Here is a 24,914-nt window from a genome sequence, read left to right on the forward strand (position 1 = left end):
ATTTTAATTTTTCTGACGGTTGTTATTGGTTTATAAATACCATGCAAACGAAAATTAATTAAATGAAAACATGAAGGATGAAATTTGATAGTACTGGAAAAAAATCGCGGATATTTAATATTTGTTGTAGTATTAATTAATTTTTGAAAAAAGGTATGAATGCATTGGATATTTACAAAATCATACAAAAAACTTTTCAATCGGAATTTTTTGTTAAAAAATTGGATAATTCTCAAATATTGAATTTTTTTAATTAAAAATCAAATGTTTGTTAATGATTTTTTGTATCTTAATTCTTCAACTCATAATTTTTAATTGAAACTTGTACTAAAAATTTTCACCATAACTTTTCGATTCATTACAATTTGTAAACAGTGTCATGATCAAATATCTCTTCTAAAATTGATAAATTGTAATACAACACAATTTTTAGCATATAGACCATCAGTATTGAAATGAACCGTAATTATTTTACAACTGTTGTATTATTAACGAAATTATATGCAATAACTGTTTAAGATTACAGGCTTTCTTTTAAATTTATTCATGACTGTTGACTTTAAATAACAGCCATTATTTTTCATAAATTATGAAAATACTATTGGTAAAAACTAATACTATATTGTTAAAATTATAAAAAAAATATTTATTTTCAATATTATGTAAAACAAAAAAAAAAAAATTTTCTAATTTTCAAGAAGATATTTATTTTGCTTTTAAATCTAAGTCATTAAACGTTAAAATTTAACGTTGAAAAAGGAATGCATGTAGTATGAGATGTATAAAAGTTTGAATAAGTCTTTGATAGAAGCAGCAAACCGTAGAGTACCCCAACGTAAATATGTGTTTCGTGACTGTTGAAAGAGTACATTCTAGCGTGAATGTGGAAATTCCCAAAGAAAGTTGCACGTGTCTTTAAAAAAAAGGCTTTTAACTCGCAGAAATTTTTCAAACGGTTTTACGCTTGTTTCAAACTAAAGAAAATTTTTTCGAAAAATCTCAACGCTGAAAAAATTTCAGGATTTATCTCATGCATAATTTTTTAGCATGCAAAAACGCGACGAAGAGAACTTATATAAAAAATTCACATACCATTTGACAATGCAACAAAAGTTTGAAAAAGCCATTTGCTTTCATTATGAATGAAATGTTTTTCACACACGTGACACCAAGAAATTTCTGAGTCAAGGTAAACGTCGTGACTTTCTCGAGTTTACATCAGATACCATACAATATACGAGTATATGTAGAGTTAAACGTCAAATATATAACCACTAATTTAAAACCTACTCTTCAAACTATCATATTTAAATTTAAATCGAACATGTCATGGCTAGATGATGACAAACTTTAAAATTCAAATTATACTTGGATTCTTTAACACACTAATAAATAAATTACATTGAAAAGAATGAGTTTTTTTCAACAAAAGTTGTATGTTCTACTTCGGATTCTCCCCAGAGAAACAGATATCCCCGAAGTCATGCAGAAAACTCCCAACAGAGTAACAGCTCGTGTTCTCGCACAACACTAGTTTAGCTCAGTATAAACTCTGAAAGTTGAGAGAGTCAACTCTTGGAAAAATTTCCCCAGAGGGTAAAATTCCCATTCGCCTTCACCTTCGTTTTCTTTCCTATTCTATATACTAGGTCTATTCCTTTCTCTTTTTCTTTATATTTTCACTCCTTATACTTATACTGTTATCAATACATGCAATAACACTCTCTGCACTCGTCGTTACCTTATCATGTCATATTACGTTGCCGGTAAACAAAAAACCATGCATAGAAAAAACTGTCACCAAAAAACTCCGCGAAAAATCAAACTGAATTTAACTGTCATGGTTAACTAATTTATCGTTTTGTTGCACTAATTATACATGAACATGCGTATTTATTTTTTTATATTGGACAATTATAATCGTTGGAGGTTTACGTTCGGACAAGCCACAACGTACTACTGGCGAGTAGGGTGCAATGGTTTTGACACGCCGTTCGCATTGCCGAGTACAAAGCGCATGTGCCAATAATCTCGTGGCGCAGACAAGTGCGATCGAGGGAGATGAAAAGAGAAAGAGAAGACTAGACACAGAGACACTGAGGGTGAATTTTGCTGGCTAGGGGTATAGATATACTAGCTGCTAAAAATGTTTTTAAAATAAAATATCATAAAATGTTTATGTATGTGTGGGTGTGTGTATGCATTATATGCATATTATATTATATTATATTATATTCATGTGCAGTTCTATAGAAAGTAGCGCAGCTTGAAGTAGTATTGAAGTAGAAGTAGAAGTGGATGATACGATGGTACCAAGGAAAAAAGTGAGTCAGACATCTGCGAAGCAAATATGAGTGACCATAAGCGTAAGAGAGAAGACATTGATATGATGGCAGGGTGTTTTCCAGTCATAGTAATAGTCGTAGTGATGGAGCAAAAAAAGCTTGGTATTAAAAGAAGGGAAATGGATTTTTGATTTGTTGGAAAACAGTTTATATGATGCGGCATCGAATGTTTGATTTTCGGTGTGCCAGATGTACATCTCCATAGTTTACGTTTTCGTTTGTTATTGATTTATATGGAGTAGAATGATGTTCTTTATTGCTAAAGCCGTTGTTTAGTTAATGAATCATGTGTGCTACACATACAAGTTGGGGTGTTACATATTAGATAATTGTTCGGGGTTCGAGGGTTGTTACTCGGGGATTGAAGACTGATTGGTGAAAAATTTGCATGGTTGGTTTTTTATAGACTGATGAAGAATTCATATTGATTATCAATTGATTGAAGTGGAAGCTAATTTTTGCGCTTAAGATTTTGTTTCATCAATTGGTTAGAATCTTTTATCAATTCGTTGATGAAAATTTAATGCTATGACTTATGACAGAGACAGCTGATGAATAAAAGAGATAAATTATGTCGAAGAATCATCTAAAAATACAGAGATCAATATGGAAAAAGAATTAAATGAATCGTTAACAGGAGTTCAAGTTTGATAATTCAACTTCTGTAGCATCATTCATTTACATTGATGTTAAATATCAGAATTTAACGTCACTTTAACTTTAATGACATTTTTAATTTTTAAATTAGAATTTATTCAACCTATTTGGTCACAGTGACTAGTGAATCTAATTCAAGCCAACAGATGGACATTCCATCTTCCCTTAATTGTTTGAGAGTTTTATTCTCTTCTTCACGTTAGTTCGATGGAAATCCATCAAACTTGAATACTAGTAAAGCTGGAAGCTTGTGGTATCTGTTCGAGTTATAAAGATGTTAATTAAGTGAAAGATAGTGAAAGGTGGAAGGGGCCCGGTAGCTTAACTGGTAGAGCTCCTGACATGTTATCAGGGAGATCCAGGTTCGATTCCTGGCTTGGCAACCAACCCCATTTATTTTTTCAAAGCTCATCTTTGCTCTCATTTAAATTTTCTTTCACTATATTTCACTTAATTAACATCTTTATAATTCGAACAGATACCACAAGCTTCCAGCTTTACTAGTATTCAAGTTTGATGGATTTCCATCGAACTAACGTGAAGAAGAGAATAAAACTCTCAAACAATAAAGGGAAGATGGAATGTCCATCTGTTGATTTGAATTAGATTCACTAGTCACTGTGACCAAATAGGCTGAATAAATTCTAATTTAAATATATACGCGGTTCACTGAAAAAATAACTCTGAAAATTTTTAATTTTGTAAAACATTGAATTAAATTCTTCATCAATGGAATGAGAATGAGGTTCACTAAAATGTAGAAAAGAATTGGAATATATCTCCACAATATTACACCCATGATGTAGTTAAAAGACTTTGTTTGTTTCTTACTTGAAAAAGGTCAGCGTTCGAGTGCAAGTCTGGGCAAAAATAGTAAAATTAAACGATTATCGATGTAATAGAGGTTAGTGGTTCAAATTTCAAGATTTATCTTGAATTTCAATCTTGAAGTTCAAATCTCAATTGAACCTCATGCTCGCAGAAATGGAAAAACCTTTATGTAGATTGAAATGAGGTATTGAATGTTCGCCGAATAAATCCCTAAACCTCAGATGAGCATCTTTGACCTCTTGCTATCAAAGTATGAGCTTCAATTATCGATTTTGGTTGAATTATTTTTTATGATCAAAAATTATTGGATTAAATTACAATTTTTAAAGATGTCGTATAATAGTTTGTCAAATATTTTAACCAAAATCAAGTTCTCAATTTTTAGAGAAAAAAAAAGTATGAATACTCTATTTTAAATAACAGAATTGCTATCCAACTACAGTAGTACAATATAATCACGATATTTAATTAATCTCAGCATTAATCAAACTGCATTCATACGTAGCAATTGATTGATCATGTGAAACTTGGTATTTTACCTCTCTTCTATATTATTTACGTGTGTTATATGTTATATACTGTGTATATAACTTGATACAATATCTCCCCTATAGTAATTTGATTGCCCAGTAAATTCAACGACGAAACAGAATGGAATAACTCGATTTTGCGTAAAAAGCGCACGGCAAATGAGTTTGTTGAAAAACGCCTAGAGGTGCACTTGTCTGTTCTGTCTATAACATGAAACTTTTTTCCAACGGAATAAAACTGTTTAGTTTACTTTATCTTATTCATTTTTATCTCTATTATTAATTATTGTTTCAGCTCAAATTCTGTCGGGCTAATTAACTTCAACAATTTAATTAACACAATTTATTTAATATCATACTCAATTAACGCCATCGTAATTGAGTATGATATAATGCAATATAATGTAATATAATATAATAGATGTATCGAAATGGTGACGGGTGATGGGTATGGAGATAAAATGTAAAATAAATCTATCAGAATGTTAACAACCAGAAGACGTATTACGAAAAATGAATATAAAGTGAATGATTGTGAAGATTAATTTAAATGGGTCGGGAAGCGGTGTATTCTTCCCGTACCCGCAGTCTTTTGTTTCGCTCAGTTAAATTATAACTGAGGGGTTACTAAAGTCAAGAGCACCACGTTATACTCATGTACACTCTAAGTATGCAGGAAGTCCTCATTGTCTTTGTTACAGTGATTGCTACTGTCTCAATCTTTTTATTTTCCTTTCTTCTATTCTGCTCTCTCTCGGGTCGGGCCGCTCTTAACTATCACTTGATTTACACCCGTCAACTTAATCATTTTTTCTTATTATTATACTTTATTTCATTTTGTTTTATTTCTTTCGCCTAATTTATGATCCCCTTATTTTTCCAAAAGTATTTCCTCTATTCTTCGTACAAATTATTTTTCATCCCTCGTAACATTTGAACTTCTTGAGTTATTATTAAATTGATAGAAATTTTATTAAAGGTTCTTTAGCTATAGTTATAAATGATCTAGAGAGCTAGCTCTTCAATTGGTCACGCGATACTGATAATTGGACAGTAATAAATCGACTGTGAATGATAAATTTCCAATTATTTTTAACTTAAAACTTTCAATGATATTTTTCTTTCTTGTTAATTAAATTGCAATTTTATTTAAAAAATAAACTATCTCTTTGAAATATTACCACAAAAATTAAAAATAAAGACAGGTAATGAGTTAAAAAATATAATTTAAATGACAACACTAAACAAAACAAAGAAAGTAAATTAATAAATTTCTCATCATCATTGTACTAATTATAATAATAATAATCCATTGTACTGTAAAATACATGGAGGATGAGCTTTTTTGTCTTTCTAGGTTCTCTTAAGTCCATTCCGTTCTGTTCCGTACTCTCATTTAGCAGAGCTCTCATACCCCTTTTTGATCCGCATGTCGACGTCCATTAGCGTGCCAATTATCCACGTCCGACACACCTGTGCCAGTTGCTCAGTACTTTGTTTTCTTTTGCCCTTTCTCTTTACCTCTGTCTCTTTACCGCGGTTAAGAAAAACACGAGCTCCCTTTTCCGTAAGGAAGAACATAAACTATCAGATAACCAACACTGAAATGAAAAAGACGGATCTCTCCTGTTATTCAACTTAACTGTTAAACTTTTTTAATATTCTTAAGGATTATTTAGTGAGTGATACGAGTCCTCTTTTTATTTTTATTTATCTTTTTTCTCTAACCTGTTAACGCGATTATTCTGTCAGCCAAGAACTTGATGAATTAAAAATTTATTGTTTGAATTTATTTAACGAAGCTTTTAAACTTTTCATTAATTTGGTTAATTCGATACTTTAGATACTTCTTGACAAGATTCAAATTAATGTTATTGAATTAATAATCAGTCCAAAAAAAATTTACGAGCCTAAGTATTTTATTATGCTGACTTGTTAATTATTTTATTCAGTTTATTGATAATTCATGTTAATAGCATTCCAATTATAAAGTATTTTAAAAATGTATCGACACTTGGCAATAATTCAACCGAGAAAAATAACAAATGTAACTCGATTAAGGTCACTGGTTGAGTTATACATTATTGATAATAATTTTCAGAGCTTTCTTCATTGTTCTTCCCATGAATCGTAAATTATTACATCTATTAGAGCACACATTAATTATACAAATTCAATTCTAAAACCTAAATAAATTATGCTTGTACAAATTGTGGAGAAATTTAAAACGAGAGACACTGTTTCAGAGGTAAAAAAAATGGTTATTTTTTTTTAAGACGAATTGGGTAATTAAATCACCGAGATAATACGGTAATTTTTTAATTTTTAGCAAAAAAAATGTCATTATTTTTTTGGTAATTTATTTTATAGATTTGCAAGACAGTAAAAAATTATTTTCAGAAAATTCAAGATATAAAAAAAAATTTTTTAGAAATTAATTTTTTGTAAAAAAATTTTATCATCAATTTATGGGATTCTAAAGTTCAAACTTTAAAATAAAAAATCTTATTTATCCTTAAGCACTTTTGTCTATCCAACCGCAATCACTTATCGACTTTCCGGTGTTTGATTTCAGCTCGAATTTCGTAATGTATTCCAAAAATAAACCGAAAAAGGTAATAAAAAATAACAAAGAAATAAATTTGACTTATCGACCTAAGTGACCGAGTGATTTAAGTCCCAACACGAGTACACTGGCATCAGTAGTGTTTCTCCGGTAGTAAGTATATATTTCAGTAGTGTGCTTGAATTTAAGACCAAAGTCCCCCGTATGTCTGCTCGAAGATGGAGTTTTACTGCGCACCCGGGAAAACCTATGAACGTAACCCAACACGAGCACTACAACTCTTTGTTGTTGCTGTTGTTATTATTTTGATGATGAAAAAATGTAACATGGCTTCTCTATATATAATACTTTGGAAAAGTACTCTGCACGATAAATTACAAGCTACGCCGCTCCTTATATTACTTCACTACTCTACCTGATGTATATTAAATCAATTTATGTTTTATGGTTTTATATTCTGTTTAAATTATGAATAAAATATAAATATAAATAAAACTAACCGCGAATATCGGTTGAATTTATCTCCGAGGTACAAGAAATAATTTTTTTTTTCATCATCAAACACAGCCTTTTTTTAAACAGAAAATAAACTGATGTGACAGACGACAAATAGCCTCCCTGATCGGCTGTTAAAGTTAAAATGTTGGTTTTTTTTATTTTTTGTTACTGTCCATTATTATAACTTGTACATATTACACCCCCGAGAATTTACACTTTCAACTCATTTTTAGTTTAGTTAAATTTATTCGTAATATTTGTCATAAGTATGTTTATTTTGAATGTAAATAAATTCGCTTGTTACAAAGTTTTATTTTTTACACGGTATAAAACTTTTAATTAACTGTACAGTTTTAATGCCTAAATCAGTAAATTGTAAAAAATCGGGAGAAACTTCTGAATAAATATAGATTTTAATCCAAAAACACCTGAGTACAAAATATTTCAAATTATTACTCAAAATACTTTAAACAATTTATCTGACGTTTAAGTTTGTGAATATATTAATACATCTCATAAATTTTGACTTTCTTGGAATATTGAAAAAAATTTTCATAAAGATTATTTTATTTTCAAATCTTGTTGATAAATTCTTAAAAGTAAAAAATAATCAATAATTAACATTAGGGTAGGGCGGGGCTATTAGTTGATCGTAGGGGTAAGTTTTGTAATCGAAATATCTCGAAAACTAAGCAACTTACAACAAAAGTGTAACTGGTGAAAAGAAAGGGTTACGAGAGGAGAACACATCGCGCGAAATTCAACTGCCGTCCGATGTTTAGACTAACTAACAAAACGTTTTTTTTTTTTGCGTCAAAAAAAAAACAGATCTTTAGAATTTTTCACTTACACTCGCTTAAAAATGCTATTTCGTGATCACGAAAGTATTCAAAGATGACTTAATGTTTGCCCTTTCGATTATATATGATTGTTTATTTTTAATTCTTATCATTCTTTTATAACCTAACTTTTATTTTGTTACCTCAATTGGGGCTAGTTGAGCAAGGCGCTGACTGCGTGTTAAACCAGCCCTACTAGATTTTCAATATTGAAAAATGAAATTTTTCTTCACTAAATTAATAATTATCAATTGATTTGTACATGTGATGATTTAATATCATGTGTAAAAATAAAAATAACTCATATTGATATTATATTAATAAATATATAACATAATTATAATTAATACTGTTATGTTTATAATTATTATTATAATAATAATTATACGTATTTAGAATTATAATAAATTAAATACTTGCTTGTTAATTACAATTTTATTTTGTTTTCATATCATTCTATACAGTCATTCCGTCTATTTTAGCCATTGCACAACTACACGGAAAAAACGAGATTTAACTGGTTTCCATGTTGGACGGAACCTAGTTCCATCTATAGTGAAAAAAATTTACAAATGGTTACTACTTCTATGTAGATTGTAGTAGGTACAGTTTTCGTTTATTTCAGTTCAATCCGAGATGGGGCTCAGAGCCATCTGAGATTTATTTGTCTCAGATGGTTGTCAGTACCACGCGCATGCTCGTCAGTCCCATCTTACATAGAAGTGGCATCCATTTGGCATTTAACTAGAATCTATCTGCAGATAGTACCTATTTTTACATTATCATTTTCAAGTGAATTTTGCAATCAAATATATATGAATAATATGAATGAATAATAAGTATATTATAATGAATAATACAGATTATAATTTTATTTCAAATCAAAAAACGAATTCTTAATAAGTTTGAAAAAAAAATAAATTAAAAAAAAATTTTTAATTTAAAATTAAAAAATTAAAAAAAAATTTTTTTATTCTAGTGTGGTACCTACTATTTTTTAAAATAAGATGAAGATTGGTATTCATCAACATCTTATATTAAAAAATAGTACCACTGAAATAAAATTTTTTAATTTTAAATTAAAATTTTTTTTTTTAATTTTTTAATTTTAAATTAAAAAATTTTTTTTTTTAATTTTAAATTAGAAATTTTATTTTTAAATTTATTTTTTTTTAAACTTATTAAGGATAAGTTTTTTGATTTGGAATAAAATTATAATCTGTATTATTCATTATAATATACTTATTATTCATTCATATTATTCATATATATTTGATTGCACAATGCACTCGAAAATGATAATGTAAAAATAGGTACTATCTGCAGATAGATTCTAGTTAAATTCCAAATGGACGTCACTTCTATGTAAGATAGGACTGACGAGCATGCGCGTGGTACTGACAACCATCTGAGACAAATAAATCTCAGATGGCTCTGAGCCCCATCTCGGATTGAACTGAAATAAACGAAAACTGTACCTACTACAATCTACATAGAAGTAGTAACCATTTGTAAATTTTTTTCACTATAGATGGAACTAGGTTCCGTCCAACATGGAAACCAGTTAAATCTCGTTTTTTCCGTGTAGCCTCATACCCATGCTCAACTAGCCTCACTAGTGGGGCACGTTGAGCAATTTGGAGCGCTCGCGTATTTCCGGGAATAACTTGAAAATTTGGACTCGGATCGTTTTTGTGTAGCTAGACCTTTTGAAGAAGACTAAATTACGAACCTAACAGTATATGATTTGATTAAATCCGATACATCGTCTTAAAGTTATGGAAGGTTGAACCAAAAAATGATCAACTAGCCCCGCCCTACCCTACTACGTTTAATTAAATAAAATTAATTACATTACTGAGATTAAATAACATTTAGAAATTTTTAGAATTTCTTAACAAATATATCATTATAGAGTGAATTTATTAAAAAATACCACTTGTAGAAATTAAAATAAAATGTTGACGCAATTTTTTTAAAATATTAAAATTTACATATTACATTAATTCAAGAAAAACGTTATACTATTTTATTTTTAATTTATTCAATAAAAACATTAAAGAATTCACTTTACCGATTTTTTAATTAACTATGTAAATAAAATCCTTTATGGCGTAAATTTCACTTTTTAAAAATTAAATCTATTAAAAATCATCTACTCCGCAAATTTTTTACCGTGTACCATAGCATTATATCGTGAGAAAAAATTTTTAATAATTTTTCTACTCATGTTCCATTTTTATCCGTTGGAATAAAAAAGTAAAAAATATGTACAATATGTTTAAGGGAAAATTGAACTATCGAAGTTAAAAAATCCATAAAATGCACTCAGACTACAGGGCAAATAGACTGCAAGTTTTCTTTTCATTTCTTAAGGTTTAAGTGGTTGAAACTCAATTTTAAGATTGAAAAGCTCGCGAGGTAAAATAGTCGAATCAGAATCAGAATTCGAAGGATGAGTAAAAAAGTAGTCAGAATAGAGAAGTAAAACGTAGAGGAGAGGTTGAATTTAATTAGGTCGTCGTAGAGCCAGACGAGAGGTCATAAGGGCATCGGTCAGACTATGTGATGTGGCATATACTTAGAGTTACTCTTTATCTTTACTTAGAGTTTATCTTTGTCTTTCAGCAAGGAGTTCTCGTCTCTCAAAGTGAAGTAGAAGCACAACTTGGCTCAACTACTTATACTAAGCTCACAGGGATGACGCACGACGCTTATTCCACTAGCTGCGAATAGAAGCTCCGTGTCCGTTCAGAGAGGATAGGAGGGATGGGAGTGCGAGAAACATGCAGACGGTCATTCATGCAGTCTTCTCGACAACGACATGACATTCTCTCCTTTCTGTTTATATTGTGTCTTTGTCTCTCCAGTAATGTCGGATATAGATATACGACACACGACGTGTTATGTTGAGATAACAGATGAGCGCAGGTATTGAGCCAAAAAGTCACCAAGTTATACTTCCTTATGTTTAGTCTAGTTATATGCGCCGATGCACACTTGTCTATATGCTTCACAACGCTGATTAACACTCGAGCCCCCAGGCACGTCGTAGTCTAATTTTACGCTACCATCATCAGTTTATTGCTTTTATAATTACGTTAATTTGTTGTCTGGTTTGTGTTCTCTTTCACATCACAGACATTTTCAGCAGCTGTTATTTTGGAGGTTTTCATTGATGATAAACTTTTTTTGTTTTTTTAAACACACGATATCATTAAAATAAATCTTGATATTTTCGAAAAAATCTAATCAATTTAGTTTTTAATAATTGATATCTTTTAAATATTTGTCTGTGAAAAATTCTGTTATATGACTATAAATAATTTTTGATACGTCCTTATATGACAATATGATCACATAAGGCTTAATATGATCTTATATAATTTTTTAATCAAAAGCATTAAGCATAAAGCATTTAATCAAAAGAATATACGATTATTCGAAATGGTCACAAACATATTCGTCAGAATAATCTTCGCCAATTCCTGCGCAAGAATCATAAGACCATAAGACCAATTTATTACAATTTTTACATTGAATCCATGACTCTGAGGACTCTGAGGAAAGCCCATTGCAATACAGACAATGGCAATCATCATTTTTATATTTAAAATGTTTTTTTTTTTTTTTTTCAAATTTTTCGGTTTCGATTTTTTTTTTTTTTTTTTTTTTTTTTTTTTTTTTTTTTTTTTTTGTTTAATTGAGGTCTTTTTTTTTGCTTCATGTTTTCCCTCGACAACGTTTTCTGGGAGGAGAATCTCTAGATTTTGATGGTAATAGATTTAGTAAAAAAAAATTTATTTTATATGATTTTTTGGGGAGGGGGCGGTCGTTCCCCAGAAAAAAAATTTTTTTTTTTCGAATTTTTGCAAAATTTCGACTGATTCGTTCAAAGTAGATGGAAAGTAAATGAATTTGATGGTTAAAAGCCACAAAAAGGAAAAATTGGCTTAAGGGGGCCGTCGTGCCCCAGGCTCCCCTACCTAATATACTCACATAAGAATTACTTGAAATATTTATGGCTTCTGGTATATATTTAAGAAGCCATAAAATTTGCCAATTCGTCTTGAGAAAAAAAATTAAAGCAAAAAAGTTAGATATCGAATTAAACTTTCATAAACTTAATAATTTTATGAAATAAACTGATAATTTTCAGTGGAAAAATCACGATTTTTTCATCACATAATTTTTCATCGATTGCCCTGAGGGTTTAAGTTAAAATCGAGTGCTATAAATTTTATTTCTCCTATTCCCAATATCAGTAAATAAAAAATAATCCTCGAGAAAGGCAATCTCAGAAAAGATACTGAGCACTCATCTATAATTTATAAAATGCAATTTTACTTTTCTAAAATCTCAACTCATCATAGAATAATTCGATGATAAAAAAACTAGACATGAAAAATCTAGAAGCTAAAATCAAACTCGATTGTCCTTGAGAAACTTTTTATATCTCCAATCTCCAAGTGGTTACTCCCCTTTTCCGCAAGGCTCCGATTTAACGTAACTTAAATCCCAGCAAGGGGAATAAGATCACACCCTCTTTTCGGCAAACAGCACTTATTGCTTTCAGCGCACATCACTAAGTATAAATCATTTAACCTGGTAAATATATAGAAAAAACCTAATTCCTTCCTTTCATCTTCCATCTTCCATCTTCTATCTCCTCAGCAAATATTGTCCCAGCATTCCGACCGAAAAATGCAATAAATAATATTTGGCCTCGCAATCCACCGTTTACTTACATCCCGTAAGAGTTATTAAACGGAGTAAAAACTAGCTGCAAAAACTAGAACATCATTTATGCGCTTCAGTTGTACTGCAAGTATAGATGGGAGAAATGTAGGTGGCTCTGTCTTTGTACATAGTAGTCAGGAAACAAGAAGATCTTGCAAGAACAGCCACACGACATGTGTCGTAAGGTTGTTGTGTGGAAACATTTCCCGCACGTGTATGTGAATAAGTATTGGTATGGGTAGGTCTCAAGCGCTCACAATTCACTCCACACACCCTCGCCCAGAGGTATAACGTTGCGGTTAGGCATCAGGAGTAACGTTACATAACCTAGTGTATTACCTAGTGTGTGCAAAGGTTGTATTGTGCATGTTGTTGTTGATGTTGATATTGTTGTTATTATGCCTAGCTGTGAGCTTTAGGATTGGCCAACGACCTTGGCTCTAATAAAGGCCAAAGCTCACGTGTTAGTGATCCTCGGAGTTCATGTTTACGCTACAGTCAAATAGCTAGTTATGTTGACTACCAGATTCTTACTCGGTAGTTAGCACCTGATTTACTAATGTCATTTGGCCGGCTTGGGACTGGATAGTGTTCTGAGATCGTAATGTTATGAACTTACTGGATTCAACATTTATTATTTTATTTTATATTTTTTTTGAAAATTTTTTGCACGACTTCAAAAGAAATTAACTAGCTATAAAATGATTTGTTTGTACAGAATTAATATAAAGAAAATTTTTATATGAAGAGAAAGTTGTTTACTTGAAGAACCAATTTTCTTGGCTCAAATTTCGAGAATGTAATATTTTTGAGTATCAGTTTTGTTTTTTGTAACATTTATAAATTTTTCTTGAAGGTATACTGAGAAAAAAAAATACTTTTCCTCCACTCCGGGCGGAAAGTGTCATTTTCCTCCCGCGGCGCTAAACGAAAATGCCGCTTTCCGCCTCCGTCGAGGAGGAAAATAGTATTCTCCCCACGGGCAGGAAATAAGAAAGCCTCAGATTACATGTTTGTCGACCTCGGCTTCGCCTCGGTCATTACATGTGATTTGAGACATTTCTTATTTTCCTGCCCTAGGTGAGAAATGTACTATTGCTCAATTAACAATTTCTCGGCTCAATAAACTCGCTGACGATCAAATATTCTATTGTTATTAATTATTAATTTCTGAAGAGAAGAACATCAATATTTATCTTTGGATAGTAAATAAACAAAAGAATAGCTCTATTTAAATTAAGTAAAAATTATTTCAATCAATTTAACAATTTCTTGAGCTAAGAATATATATTCTTGAAAATTTTCAAGAACATATATTCTTACCTTAAGAAAATTTTCTTAATAAAAGTATTTTTTTTCTCAGTGTAAAGTATGAGTTAAATAATTATTTGATAAGAATTAATGAACGTATTTTGCCAAAAATCTTAATCCTTATAGTCGTGATGAAAAATGTAATAGCCTTTACTTTAGTACGAAGTTAGTATTAAATATTAAAGAAGTACTCAACATTTAATATTAAGTACCGTAAATATAGTGAATCGTGTAATTATGCAATCAGTTGTAGGGAAATAGAGCAACATTAAGATGATTAAAATTAATTTTCAACCTATAAAGCATATAATGACAAAAATCAAAGAAAAAATTATTAAGTTGTTTCAAAGAAATATTAATAAAAAATTTTCAATTTCAAGATTGACTTTTCTTTATAAAGTTAATACAATATAAACTGTAAAAGTAACTCAATTTAAATGACACCAAATATTTACATATTGACTAGATTACATTACGAGCATTTAAATATTTTTAATTAAATTAGTCTGTCGGATAAATTTTGTTGAGTGAATATACATACAATTTAAATTCAATTAGAAGCATAAGGGTATTTTATTCAATAAATTTGTCAAGTTAAATAAATGTGATAATGATATATCAAATACTGATAAATAATTAAATATCTATATTTGCTTATCCGGGATGAATTTAAATTTCCTCTGCACATATATCGGTAACTAAAATCGTAATGTTGACCCTGGCAGTGATCAATACCCAAATGAGTAACAATAACAGTAGAAATGTTAATTCATAAATTATTCTTCTATCACTCGCTTTTCCTGATTAGTAGCAATGGGTAAGTATTTATATCTCTTCTATTTACGTAATATTCGTGTTCTTGTCGTTGCGAGGACCGAGGAACTGATGACCCAATAATCTAGGATCTAGTTTATAATTTAAAAACCTGCTAGTTAAATTCAATTATCATTGTTCAGTAAGCTGTAAAGTAATGGGTGCTTAAACTAAGAAGATTATAATGTGAATCATTTATTGAATACTCTGAAGGATAAATTACGTTTAAACAAATTTGGTGGCGAGGTTGATTTCTCGAGAAGGAAGTAAAGAAGTTTATTTATTACGAATTTACAAGGCTAGTTTTGTAAGCACTTTAGATGAGAAGCTTCTAAATAAGTAATAAGAGTGAAAGAAATGAGATAAGAAAGTAGACGTTTCAAGACACACGATCTCTGCGGATACTCAAGTCTAATTTCCACGAGGCAATATCGCTTGAGTAAAAAGATAAAACTATTTATGAAAATTTATCAAAAAGAATATAAATGTGTGAATTAAATTAAGTTTTAGTAATTCTGTTTGGAAATATAATTTGACTATTTTTTATGCTTCACTAGAAAAAGTACATTTATCTTATGGACTTTTGCGTTTAACCCATACTATATTATCAGTTCAAGTGTATTTAGACACTTTGTGACTTGTATTCTAATTATTAATCTTAAAATAAATAGAATAATCAAAAGAAATCGTTTTTTATAATTGAAAAAAAAAAAAAAAAAAAAAAAATTATTTCAATTTTATAATTAAAAATAAAATTTATTTTTCTGAAATAAATTTTGACAAACAAGATTAATATAGTTTTAAGAATTTTAATAAATTAAAAATTTATTTTATTAATTGATTGTCAAATAATTAATTGGAATATTGTTAGTAACAAATAGTATTAAATTGATTTTCAAGCGAGAGTAGAGCATACCTACGCTCACACTCAAGGCATGCAATTGAAAGAGGTTCAATTGTTATTTTTTTATAATAACAGTTATAATGCCTTCCTTTATAACCTTTTACTTTTCAATTTTAGAAAATCCGTTTTAAAATGGAGCTTATGTGTTATGGTAAGACTAAAACTTCTAATAAGTTTAGAGCTTATACAAGTATCACTGTACTACCGAAAGAATATTGTGATGAGGCTAAACCGTCGTATTAGTGCATAGCTTATACTAATATTGCTTTAGTACCAAAATGTGTTGACGTCGAAATTATACTTCTTTTTCCGTGTTGAATTTGTACTTGAGTTTGTAAAAAAATATTGTATAATAATGTAAACAATGTATTAAAGACAAACTTTGAGCATTAAACATCAGTTTGAATGAAGAAATTTGGATATAAATTTGGTATTATGAAAATTAAGGCGATAAACTTGATTTATAAAGCATGACGTCGTGATAGCTAATCTCAAAATAATCTCGCAGAGTACTATTATATGAATACTTTAAGACGAAACAAGTGTACATAAACTTGAAGCAAAGTACGTCTGTTGCAGAAACTTTAAAATAGATGGTGTGTATATAAAGAGAAGGTAAAGGTATATGATGAAGTTGTGATGAAGTCACTGTATGCCAGTTTGCATTATATGCAATGTTAAAATGGCACCACCAACCACAAGGTATGTTCGTTAACTTTAAAGGGTAACTCCTTTGGAGAGAATTTCACTTTGGCGCAGTCCAAGCGCACCAGTTTTAACGTAATGCCATACTGTTACAAAGGCTCTTGTTACTTGATCTTCCTATTCCGATTATACCAGCAGTCGCGTATATAACTGTGCGGTGCAGAACTCTATAACCATTCCCATTAGCATAAAGTCTGTCGCCCTAAACATTGTCAAAACTATTTCCAGAATCTTATTTCATAACATGCTACAATGTTACACCCCAGGCAAATTTTTTTACAGAAGTTTATCAAGTGTTTTAGGAATACAGTCAACTTTCTCTGAAGGTTACAGGATACATTCGTTAAAGGTGCACGAATATTCTCTTATCCTCAGTTTCAAATAACGTATTAAAATTAAACTTGATCGTTACTGCACGTTCAAAACTTAAATACTTAAAGTGGGAATAAATATGTAAGAAGAAGGAGTACCTTTAACGAAGTCGACTGCAGAGCCTGAGAAAAAATTTTCTGAAATGGTCTAATATGCCCTTATTGATATACCCATTTTCTAAGAAGTAATCCACAAAATTTGGTGACTTTTTTTGAAAAATGGGATCACAACAATATTGTGCAGCTCATATTAAAAATTTAAGGTCAAATTATTGAATAACTATTTTTAAATAAATATTTTCATCTGTCGAAACCTATTTAAATAATGTTGAAAATAAGCGTTGTTACAGTTTGCTGTAAAATATTCTAAATGTGGGGTCCGACATTTTAGAACGTGGGTAAAGATATATAATTTTTCGATCAAACGTAGTGTTGAAAATATCCGACAGATGGCGTATGATCGCTGAACCATCTCACAACAAGAGAGTTATAACTTATAAGTTCTAAAACAATTTTTTTCTTCAATTTTATAGATCTAAATAGATTTTTTTATCGACTTTTTTCACTTAAATCAATAAAAGTCGAATGTTTTATTTCATAAGAATAATATATCAAATAAAACTACTGTTAATAAACTATTTTTAAAAATGAAAAAAAAAAAAAACTTTTTTATTTACTTTCATAAGAAGCTTATATCTCATTAAATTTTAGTTTAATCAATTACTAAACCAATTTTCGTTTCATAAAACACGGTAATGAACGTAAAAATTTTATTGTAGTAACACTTTATCTTTTGTTCTCATATGTAGCCTGATATGGTTATATATGACCAGATCAACCCATAATAGGTTTGATCTGTCCTGGTATAAAATTTGGCCTTATCAGAAAATCTTAAAATTTTATCTTATCAGAGAATTAATAAAATAAATCAAAGGGTATGATAAATTAAATGGAGTAGCGAAAACTAATGTAATGTAGGAGGTTTAGTGCGGTGGTTTTGGTAGAACATGCCTGCTAATCCGGTAAATTTGTGTGTACTTTGGTGATACCTCGTGCCACCCGGTAAATGCACCAGCTAGAAATGCCATCATACATCCCCTGGCGTCCATACGCGGCCTACCGTTTCCTATGCCGTGACCAACAGTCGTAAATCAGTATCCGCGGTTGTCCGATACCTAATCCTCGTTACGTCGTAATGCCGACACCAGTTACGACAAACGTGACAATTTTCGTGTGTAGATGTGCCTGCGTGTACGCGTAAGAGTCAATTGGGATTACCATATAGATTACGTCGTTCAAATAAATAAATTAACCTTACAATTACCACCACACCGTTTAATTATCAACTTTTGATTTTTTAATTAATTTCCTCCAATTTATTTATTAATTGTGTATTTTTGTTTGTAATGAGTACATTCATAAATTAATAGATAAGGCAAGAGATAAGTTTTCGTATGAGTTATTAAACGTAACTGCTGTTAATTAAACTTAATTTATGAATTAATCGCTAAATTACTGTAATTTATAGACTGATAAATAGCTCAGATTCAAGCTTACGTGAACCTGTGTAATGAATTGAAAATAATTTTACACTATCATTGTTATTATATATTATGTTATGATTATGAATCATTCATGGTTAGATAGTGAGGTATAAATAATTATGTATTGTGTGAAATTTTTTTATCCATTTTTTTACGGAATGAATAATTTTGAATGCTATCAATTATAAGAGTTGTAATTTACTTATGAACTTCTTTTATTATGAGAGTTTTACGAAAATATAATCCAATAACTTGATTTAAAAGTTATCACGAAATGTCAGGCGATCAAACTCTACGCTAAATTTCATTACAAAACTGCCAAAACATCACGAAAGTTAGGTAACTAAATTGTGTAAAAGGTTTAGTTTTGAAAACGAAATGGAATAAACAATTTGCTTTTTAATGTATTTCGTTTAAACTATTAATTTGAATATTGTACAAATATTAACTCGTGAGCTGCTTGATTCAAAAAAGTCAACATTCAAATATCGACACATACTAAAAAAAAAAAAAAATGTTTCTAGTATCTAAAATATTTTCTTAAAAGTTTAATCCGAGTTTCAATTTAAAGTCTTAAAGGTTTACAAACTATTCTGCAAAATAAGTGACCTCAGAAATTGATGAACTAATCCTTTTTTAGTTTATTGGAGACCCATTTTATTCAATTTGGTTTATGTATCTATTATCAGTGTAAAAAGTAAGGCTACCGAAAGTCTCTGATCTTCTGAAATCAAGTATTTTTTTAAAGAAGTTTGACCAAACCTGATAGAAGAAGCTTATCTAACTTTTAGGTAACAAAGCATTCTCAATTCAATGGAAGTGTATTTTATACGATTGTCGTAATTTAAAAATTTCCTGACTCGGATCTTCGAAAAAGAAAATTAATTTTACCTACTGTCATATACTTTATGACACTATCATACTTGAAAGTATGTGAATTTGATTTTAATATTATATAGATTTATTGTTGAAAGTATTAAAAAAATTTTTACAACTATAAATGGTAAATTTTCTTAATATTGTCCTAGATATATTTATATTTATATCAAAAAGGTTATTCTAAGAACGTTGTAAAAAGTGCAAAACAGTAATAAAACAAAGTTTCACCGGCAGTACTATATTTAGTAAACGTCACTTTTGCGTAAGGTTTACAACTTTACAGAAAGTATAATTCTCACGATGAAATTATTTTCTTACACATATAAATAGTATAGTTTTATATTTCTTTGAACAAAAGAAGTGTAATAGAAAAGTAATGTGAAATAACTCGAAGCGGAAAAGGAGGTGAATAATTGAACGGCAATGTGCAGTAATATTATCCTTAGTAACCGCGCTTTTTATTAAATTCATTTAAAAGTCTATTTTTGTTAAATAATTGAAATAGTTCTTAAGTCAAATATTGAATAAGCAAAAAAATTGGTGAAGATATTTTGGCTTTGAAAGAATTTTTTTTCCAGTTTTAAGTTTGGAACATTTTTGCAAAGTGATTGGCGAAGAAAAAAATTTTTTATATCTTTTTGACATTTGTCCCCTGTTATGATTGACGATAATATATTACGATTGTTTGAACGTGATTAAAAATATTCACCAACTTCTTTTATCTTAGCTAACCAGAAAAAAAGTTTGTCTCAAAGTGACAAAGCCGAAGTTTTGCGGGTGAAATTACTGTTGAATAATTTGTAACGCTTCGGTGATTCTAAATGGAAAATTTTAAGAAACAAAAAGTGTAAAAAGGCTACCAACTACACAAAGAGAGTGATGCACTGATGGTATAATTAATCCAGATGAACACGAGTTTCAGAGAGAATAAAAAATAATTAGTAAGATAAGTTTTTAAACAAATATTTTATTAACCAATTTTCAAACTAAATGGCAAGCATATTTAATCACATTAAATAAATTGAACATTTATTGAGTAAAATAAAAATAATGTTCAGTTTTGCGGCCGAATAGCAGCATAAAAAATAGAAGTAGATAAAATGGATTGATCGTGAGGAATTAGTACAATGCATTAAAACCGAACTCTGGGAATGAAATTACACGCGGGATTCAATATCGAGTTAATGATTCGTGACAAATTAACCAGAGTGCTATGGTATTGGAGATCACATTAGGCGTGTGAGAATTCAAACGCACACAAAATCGCATAATGAAACTCTACCGGGAATATTAACCGCGAAAAATTTCATTTTAAAAATTGATATATTATTTGATAACCGATCTCATTAAATTTAAAACAGCAATTATGAATATAATGATGATGATAATTTTGTAATATAGTTATCTTGGTTAAATTTTATAATACAATATAATCTGTTTCGCATGTTAGTATTACATTTCATAAAATTACAGCAGTTAAATAAGTTAATAATGATGATTATTAGAGTAAAAAAATGACACGTTCTAACCAGTACGAGACACGCACTACACTAGGAAATGAACAATTGGTCACGGCAATTAGTAATCCGTTATAAGAACAGGAATAATAATAGTAATTAACCTTAATAATGATCAAAGAATGGTTTTGCGATTGAATCCACAGGTCAGACAGCAAATAGAAGCGTGGCCTGAGAAAGACATGATAAATATAATAAGAGCACGACTAGATATTACCGAGGAGAATTACTGTAACGAGAATTAAAAGGAGAGCTACAACAATAATAACAAAAGGAATCACTACTCACAGCATCAACCTATTCCATACTAGTGTAGAAGCGAAATATAGAACCTACATGTTTCTATATTGTACACTGTACGTTTAACTGAACCTTAGTAAACAACATAACAAATACAACACAACATAAACTTTACCGAGTCGGCGATTTGAGAATTAATTTCCCTCAACTGTGCTCATCAAGCGAATTCTATTTCCCCTCGGATTATAACCAGTTCGCCGACCCGGAGACCCTAGAAATCATTCCTGAATCAATGCTTACTACTCGCTTTGTTTAGATTGCGCATAAGAAATATTGTGTACATTCTATGGGCACTGTACACGAAATCAGATTTAATTCCTTTCAAGTTTTAGTGTTCAAAATTGTTTGATATTTGATTGATTTTTTTTTTTTTCAGTAGTTGTGAGAAATTTAATAGTTCTAAATATTCATAAAATCGGTTAATCGTTAAAATTTTTGAGTTATTTAAAATTTGGCTTTAATTTGAATTGACAACCGCTGAATAAAAATCTTTAAAAATATTTTACACGATTTTATTTAAAAAATGTAGATTAACTGAAATACTATTTATACTTTTATAATTAGCGTTTATAATTTAAAATTATTTGATAAATTAATAAATTCAGTTTTATGTATAAAATTATTCAACAGTAAAGTCAATAAATTGATAATAATAATAAAATTATTTCAAAAATGAAATGCAAATTTTATTAATCTTTCTTCAATATTTATATCATTTATTTTCAATTTGACAATTTAAATTTTAAGCTAAAATCATTTTTTTTTTTAATTACGCAATGATTATTTTTAATCACTATAAACATTTGCATGTTCAAGTACACTTGAAATAAATATAACACTGATTTTAATACTAGAAGACAGACGAAGACCTACACGATCTTGTTCGATAATAATATCCCCCTCGTTGTCTTTTATTACTTCTCGTGAGGATCGTTTCAACCGTAATATCTAATATAATAACTAATATTTAATAACCATTCTCTTTATATCCTATCACTTTATGAGTGTATTAAAAAAATCATTACTGTAATACAATTTATAATAAAGAAATATGTGACGTTTATAAAAAATAAAAATCTGGTTTGGCAATAAACCCATCCTCGTTCTATTAAACAAGAGCGCGGTTATAAAAGTTTCAGCTATAGCATTATCTAAGTCGAATAAGTAATATTGCACAAAGTTGTTGTATAAAGATAGAGACAATCGATAAATTTCACTGCATGTATATCACAACTTTATGCATCATGAAAACTATAGACTGTTATTATCATTTTATATAATATTGCGGTAGAAGACAATATGGAGACTCTCAGTCAATATTTTCACAAAAATAGAGCTCTAAAAGATGCATGCATTTATATTTCAAAAAATAAAATTATTGAGAATTTTAGATCAAGCTTATTATATAATTATTATATGAGAAAGATCTTTCAATAAATTTGATTATTGGAATATTGAATTGAATTTATTAATATAAATTTAGCTTGAACTTTTTCAGTCTCTTGGATTAAATATACTGTGAATATTAATAAATTTAAACACTTCGATACACCGACGAATGCAAATTGTGAATAAATTCATAAAATAGGAAATTATAAATTAAAGTCGTGGTTGCAATTTCGAATAAACTTTAGAAGCCAACGAAGGGTCATTAAAAAAACATTTGGGTTAAAATGGTTAAATGATCTATTTTACGTGGTCACGCGTGTGAGTTGACCCAATTTTGGTTTTAATAACTTTAATACTAACTAAATACGTGTTTAAGTTAAAGAATAATTTTTATCACAAAGTTGAATATATATCATTTGAAATGAAAAGAAAAAATTATTATTTTTGTAAATTATCACTGTTAAGATTATAAGTTTTGCAAGTTGTTATAATTATAATACAAAGTCATAATTGTTAATTGCACAATGAAAAATAGTTTGAAACTTTAATAATTTTTCTCATGAAAAAGTAATTGAAGTTTACACGAGAAATTCAGTTGAAATTTCCATAATTTTTAACATTTTTAGTTTACTAAGTATAAATGTAATTATCATTTATATTTTACTAAAAAATAACCAGATCTTTTCTCGTCAGAACTATAAAATCCAAGTTAATGAGCGTACTTTGAATGTTTGACATTACCATTAAAAATTTACGTTAATAATTCTGTTTTATCTAATGAAGTACACACATAATTGCTGAATTAATTTTTTCGAGAGATAAAATGAAAATGTAATTCAAATTAAAACGAGTAATTTTTTATGGAAGCTCTCAGCAACAAAACAAGAGAGCTTTTACGACGAACGTAAGTTATTTTTTATTATTAATACTTTCCATTAGAGCATTGCAATATATCTGAGTCAAAGGCTATTCTTTACCGTAATCTCGTGCTAGAGAATACACGCCTTATTTTCTTTAGCAGGCTTATTGCTCTAGCAGCATACTATACCAGAGTAAAGAGTAGAGAGGTAAGGTAGTATAAGGTACAAGTTGTGCCCATTAAACTCGAAATATTAATAGCCCCAGATTAAATCAAACTCTAGTGCAATCTTGTGTACAAGACATGTGGCTTTGGGTTAAATGTATCAAAGATATCGCATTTGTCGGGAATTGCTGAATAACGGATGCTAGGGATCGAAAACGGATGTAACTAAACCGTAAATGAATTCTGTATTTTATCTGGTATATTGTACATAGACGATAGTTTAATTAAAGATCCTTATTTTTTTATTGTCCCATTGTTTACAGTTTACGATGTGTCTTTCACTAGTTTTTTATTTTCGTAACATGTGTTTGAAGAATATTGACCTCGCGATGTATCTAATCGTAAAGATTTACTCAATTCTATGTGCTATAAGTAAATTTAAATATTTCCGTAAAAAATTTTGTGATATGGTCATATAATTTTTGGTATGCTCATATATGGCCTGATAAAAAAATTTGTCATATATAGACACACGGAGAAAAAAATATCATCAGAATAAGGATACATATCATTATTCTGATTATGCATCATATACCTCATTTTTCTTAAAGATATTTTGTATAGCCAATTCAGCTATACTTCAGATCCTTAAATTAACAAAACAGTTGCTTGTTTTGACGAAACTACATATATTTACAAGAGCTATTCTCTGTATGCTTAAGTGAAACAAATGAATCCTTAAATCAGAAAACCGGATTGTTATTTTAAGGAAACGTCATTTGAGGATACACTGTAAAAATTTTTTTGGACTCGGTGTGGTGTAAATGATTCGGTGTAAAAATTTTTAACACGGACGGTGTGAAAATCGCACTAAGTATAATGTTAAATTTGAACGGTGTGAATCCTAAATTTTACACCACCAAGCGTGTAAATGTATTTCCTGAAAATTTCTCATTAATTAATTTGATTTTTTAGTTTCAGACTTGTACGTAATTAGATTGTAAATAGAAACATGTAGAAATAAATATTTAAAAGTATGTTTTTTTTTTTTTTTATATTATGCTATTTTACGGAGCAAAATCATTCCAATGTAAATCTTAATATCATTGGAAAGTCTGCAACAAAAATGTTAATATTCAAGTTGTTAAAAA

At 29.3% G+C, this 24,914-nt stretch overlaps 1 protein-coding gene across 7 annotated transcripts in view; it reads right to left on the reverse strand.

Moving 5' to 3' along the window:
- The window catches only part of LOC123261986 (alpha-mannosidase 2), a 165,369-nt gene that overhangs the window by 105,630 nt on the left and 34,825 nt on the right, over positions 1-24,914 (reverse strand). Inside the window, exon 1 of one of the 7 annotated variants that reach the window (XM_044723942.1) lies at positions 1,742-1,964. The exons of 3 other annotated variants lie outside the window; for them this stretch is intronic. The gene's annotated coding sequence lies outside the window, so the exon portion shown is untranslated. Of the gene's footprint in view, positions 1-1,092; positions 1,965-24,914 lie in introns of those variants that run through there. 3 more of the 7 variants (XM_044723940.1, XM_044723941.1, XM_044723943.1) reach the window with 3 other exon arrangements.

The sequence above is a fragment of the Cotesia glomerata genome, linkage group LG3 (genome assembly GCF_020080835.1).
Source record: "Cotesia glomerata isolate CgM1 linkage group LG3, MPM_Cglom_v2.3, whole genome shotgun sequence".
Lineage (NCBI taxonomy): Eukaryota > Metazoa > Arthropoda > Insecta > Hymenoptera > Braconidae > Cotesia > Cotesia glomerata.